Below are 6,000 nucleotides of genomic sequence, written 5' to 3'. Positions count from 1 at the left end.
GTTAGCAAGAGACCCTCCAAGCCTAATCTACCCAATGCACCTAAGCCCTCCAAGCTCCTACTCCAACAAGGCTTCTCGGAACCATGTCTTGTCTAGCTCTCCAGATCCCACAACAAGTTCCATGTTGCATCTGTCATCCTTGGCTTCTTCCAATGCTTCCCAGCAACTCCAAAACACTATCTACACTCTGAATAGGTGTGGGTTGTGTTTGGGTACAAATCTCCTCTCAAGCTATGATAATGGGAGAGGGATGGAGAGGAGACTACAATGATTTCTCACTAAGGATGAGTAGCTCTCTCTCAAAAGATGGGTGTGTGTGTTTTAGAAAACCTCTCTAGGGTTTTTCTCTCTGAATAGCCTCACCAACATTTGTGGGTAATGTGGATATAAATAGTGTAGGCACAGAAGGTGTGAATCAGACTGGACAGACTAGCAGAATAGAATGCCTCGCGGGTGTCTCGCAAGAAGGCCTTACCCGCGAGATACTCACAAGACACAACTGTCTCCACCTGGCTTGACTCTTCGAATTCCAGCATGTGTATGGCATTTGAGTAGCAATAGGATGTTGGTGGTCTAGGTCGCTATTGTAAAATTTCGATTCTTTCATAGTGAATTCAGTTTACCTTAAGGATAGTTAGGTTAAATCATCCCCAGGTTTTACCAATTTGGTTTTCCTAGGTGACCATATCTTTGTGTTCTTTATATTCCACACTTTACATTGATATGATTATATAATTGTGTTAACCTAGATTTGAAATTTTGACTAAGTAATAACTTGGCTTGTTAACTAGGTTAATTCAATTGTGTTTTAAGGGGTCTAAAAACAAACAAGTGGTATCAGAGCGGGTATCTCTCTTGTTGTAGATCTTTTGATCTCTGAGCTAATCCTTGACCCCTGTTGTCATGGAACACGGACACTCTAGTTATTCCTCCTCACTTTGATGGGAATAATTATGCTTATTGTAAAGTAAGGATGAAAGCATTCCTGAAATCTATTGATGAGAGAGTCTGAAACTCCGTTGAGTACGGATGGGAGAAGCCCACTACTCTTATGAGTGAGTGGCAAACTTCTCAGAAAAAAGCAGTCGATTTCAATAACAAAGTTATGAATGCTATTTTCAATGCTGTTTCTATGGAGGAATTTAAGAGAATCTCTAATGTTGAGGTTGCTCATATTGCTTAGAATATCCTCCAGACTATGCATGAAGGCACAAAGGCAGTTAAAATTAATAAGTTACAGCAATTAACTTCTAGATTCGAAAGCATTAGGATGTCTGATGATGAATCCTTTAATGAATTTTATGCTAAACTTAATGACATTGTTAATTCTGCGTACAACATGGGTGAAATCTATGATCAACCTAAAATTGTTAGGAAGATTCTTAGATCTTTAACTAAAGATTTTAGAACCAAAGTGATTGCCATCACTGAGAGCAAGGATGTGGACTCCATCCCTGTTGATGAACTTGTAAGATCTCTTCAATCCTATGAGTTGGACCTACCCAAAACTAGCAAATCCAAATCAATGACTCTTAAGTCAGTTGATGATGTTGATGTTAGTGGATTTGATGATGAGCTCTCTGCTATAGAGATTGCTTACCTTGCCAAGAACTTTAGAAATTTCCTTAGAAACAACAACAGAAGGGCAAAAGGTAAGAACATTGCTGAACCTAGAAATTTTAAGAAGAATGATCCCACTAAGGTTAACAACACTAAAAAACCTAGAGAAAAAGTAGGTCAATCTTCTAATAATTCTATGGGTCCTCAATGTTTTGGATGTCAAGGGTATGGTCACATGAAATCTGAATGCACTACATACTTGAGGTCTAAAGGTAAGGCTTTGGCTGTAACCCTTAATGATAATGAAGTTTCCGATGATGAGTCTAGTTCTGACGAGGATGGAAACATTATTGCTTTCATTGCTACTGCTATAGTTAATGAAAGCATGTTTGTTGAAGAGAATCCTTCTGATGGGGAACTCTCGAAGGATGCAAATCTTCAAGAAGCCTATAATAAACTTTACAAAGTTGTTGCAAAGGATGTTATGAATGTTGATCTTGGCTTAAAGAAAATTGCATCTCTTGAGCTTGATAAGAAAAATCTGCTTATGAAACTGTTTGATGCTAATGAACTTTTGAACAATGTGAAAACTGAGAATATGCTTTTGCTTGATAAAGTTAAGAATTTGGAACTTGAATTATCTGTTGCTAAAGAACAATCTATTAAGTCTGCAAGCTCCAAACTTGATCATATGCTAAGTGTTCAAAAGTCTCCCTCTGACAAAAATGGCTTAGGTTTTGTAGAAAGCATCTCTGTGTCTGCCCCCCATTTCACAAATTTTGTTCCTTCTTCTTCCTCCGAACCCCCTGTGAGTGAGACTGTTAAACCTATAGAGGTCACACCTCCTAGGAAGATTAGGGTTGATCTGAAAGAGTTTAAACCTAAGGAGTCTTCCCTTTCTAAGGACAAGGTGCATGGTAAGCCTGCTTGGGTTTGTCATTTTTGTGGAAAGTCTGGGCACATTCATCTAAACTGTTTCAAGTTGCAAGCTACTAAACAAGCAAATAAGTCAAAAGTGCATGTACCTCAAGTACAAGATCCTATGGTACTTATTAGTGAATTGGTAAAGGCTCTTAACCTTTATTCTAATCCTGAAGTTAGAAATCACTCTAATGTGAATAAGAACTCTAATGCTCGAGGTGCATCTAAAAATTTTTGGATGCAAAAAGTTCAATTTAATTAAGTCTTTCTGACATGGTCCTTGTACTTCATTGCTCTACCTTTTGTGACCATTATTATTTGTTGCTTTTTTGTTTTCTTTTTGTTTCTAGGACTTGCATTGCATAACATTCATGCATTTCATTCTAGAACTGTTTTTGTTTCTTCTTTTCAAATTTAAAAAAAAAAAAAAAAAAAAAAAAAAAANGGGGAGTTAGTTTTGGCAATTCAGGTCAATGTTTTTGACTGTGGTGGAATAGCTATTGGAGTTTGCATTTCCCACAAGGTTGCTGATGCATTATCTCTAGCGATGTTTCTTAATAGTTGGGCTGCTACAGCTCGTGGTGTTAGCAATACAATCTGTCCAAGATTTGATTTGGCCACCCTCTTTCCACCTAGAAACATTTCTGGGTTTAAACCAAGCACTGGAATCATGAAGGACAAGATTGTGACAAAGAGGTTTGTGTTCAACGCCTCCATGATTGCAGCTCTTAAAGCTGAATACACTGACAATGCGAGCGTGGAGTGCAAAAGGTGCCCCACACGTATTGAGGCCTTATCGGCTTTCATATGGAGCCGATTTGTGGCCGCCACCACACAAGGGAAATTGGACCCAGAGAGGTTGTACACAGTGCTTCATGCAGTCAATCTACGCACAAGGATGGACCCTCCATTGTCAGAATGTTACTTCGGAAATATTAGCCGATTTTCCATAGCCACACCTTGCATGGACTCGAAAGGGGAGTGTCATGGCCTCGTGAACCAAATGAGAGATGCGATTAAGACAATAGATGGGGAGTATGTGAAAAAACTACAGGAAGGCAATGGGCACTTGAATTTTATGAAAGAGCGTGCTGAAAAAGTTACAAAAGGAGATGTGCTTTCATTTAGCTTTACTAGTCTGTGCAGATTTCCTCTATATGAAACTAATTTTGGGTGGGGAAAGCCTTTGTGGGTTGGTTCTTGCAGCCTGACCTTCAAAAATTTAGTTGTTTTCATGGATACCGCATCGGGTAATGGAATAGAAGCATGGGTTAATTTAAAAGAGGCCGACATGGCTACCTTTGAAGGTGATGAGGAGTTGCTTGCCTTCGCTACACCAACTCGATACTAAAAGAATAGAGTTTGGCTCCAAATTGTTTGAAGGATAATACTTCGCTCCAATCTATTAAAGGGTGACTTTTATGACCATTCACATATTTTTAATACATAACCTATCTTCATAATTGTATATCTAGTGTGGCTATAGTCCGTACCAAATGTGACGATTTGTTTGGATTTTATTTTTCCCCAAAGCGTGGTTCTTAAGTACAAATGCTTCCTTTTCTTTATGATTTCTAGGCAGGGTGTAATAAGATATGAATTTGTATTTGAGATGAAATCAAACTTGTTGATCAATTATATAATTAAGTATAGTTTACCGGTAGAATCAAGAAATCTTTCTTAGGAGCCAAGGTTATATATTGATTGAAGAAATATAACTCTTTGTTTAGAAACAATGAAAAAAACACTTATAGTGTCGATCTTATGTTGACCTAGGAAGTAGAGCTTTTTTGTTGTAAAATTATTACGATAAAAAGCGTTAACTAAGAAAACTTTTAATGTTTTGAGAGTCCGAAAAACTATAGGAAATAAAGCTTTAAAATTGTAGATTTATAAAATATGAATAGTAAATTGTAGAGCTTTAAAGTACTTAAAGCTCTTTTATAATTGTGCTAATGCAATACAGGCCCATAATCTAATTATAACCCACTTTAATTTATTTATTTTCCACTTAACTATCCCTTATATGATGTTATTCAACGGCAAATTATAATGAACAGTGCTAATTCTAGATTTAATAAATACAATTGTTGACAGTGTTTGAGCAAAAATTCCACTTTTCTTGCTTTCATTAGTTTGAAAAAAATCTCTTGGAATTTTCATGTTCATGGCCTTCAAATTTTCATACACTTTTCAACGATACATCATTTTCTTAAACTACTCGATGTTGTTTAATCCTACTTGACCACCTCAAACTAATGTTACACATTTCCACGTTTAATGGAAAAAGAAAAAGGGAAAGACAATGTTTCTAACCAATAAATTGATTTTCTAATATATTACCATATTCAAGCTGATTTTGACATGAGAATTATCTAATCAAAGAAAATTTCACCCTCTTCACGATGAATTTACTGCAATATAAAACATGGCCTAATTTTCAGTCCAATATGGTGGAAATTAACATTCTCAAAATATTTTCATGAAATTTAATGATTTGACAACCGGTCGGTGTGAATGGTTAGTCAACTTAATTTCTAGCAACCTAGGCACTGTTAGATCCCAAATAATTATCCACTAATATTATCAATGTCAAATAGCAATTGCACACAAGAACACAAATATTTACGTGAAAAATCATGGGACAAATTCTAAATCAATTTCATTATTCTCAAATCAATTACAATATCTCTTTTGTATGTCTTACGACTAAAGAAAAATATCTCTTATTTTTCTTTTCTCTCACATACACTCTCTTTGTGTCTCACGGCTAAATAAAAACCTTTTTGTTTTTCTTTACTCTCACGCACACTCTCTTTGTATGTCGAAGGCAATAACACTTTGTTCTCTCCTCCTTGACTATCTCATCAAAGACGGCAATCCTTTACTCTCTCCTCCTTAGTTATATCTCCTCAAAGGTGGCAATACCTTACTCTCTTCCTTGGCTATCTTCTCGAAAGCAACAACACTTTGCTCTGTCCTCCTTGACTATCTTTTCAAAGGCGGCAATATTTTGCTCTCTACTCCTTGGTTATCTTCTCAAAAACGGCAACCCTTACTCTCTCCTCTTTGACTATCTTCTCAAAGGCGGCAACATTTTGCTCTCTCCTCCTTGGTTATCTTCTCAAAGACGGCAATCATTTGCTCTCTCTTCCTTAACTATCTTCTTGAAGGCGGCAACCCTTCGTTGTCTCCTCCTTGGTTACTTCCAAGTGAAAATCTTTTTTTTTCTCTCTTGATTTCATGCTTTATTTTCCCTCTCCCAATAGGGAAGACCCTTGGGCCAAAACCATCTAATTCTTTTTAGTATTGTCTATTTATAAGACACTTTCCTATTCTCTCTTGAACTAGAAATACATTACTTCTTTAACAAGGAATAGACTTTCCTTTCACACCAAGGAACAGTCTTTCCATTCACACAAGGGAATAGACTTTCCCTCTTCACCAAGGAATAGTCTTTCCAGGAAACTCAAATTAATTTTTCATTCTTTAAGAGAAAACCTAATTGACTTTCCAAGT

The sequence above is a fragment of the Quercus suber genome, unplaced genomic scaffold (genome assembly GCF_002906115.3).
Source record: "Quercus suber isolate HL8 unplaced genomic scaffold, Cork oak 2.0 scaffold_505, whole genome shotgun sequence".
NCBI lineage: Eukaryota > Viridiplantae > Streptophyta > Magnoliopsida > Fagales > Fagaceae > Quercus > Quercus suber.
This window is presented reverse-complemented; position numbering follows the sequence as displayed.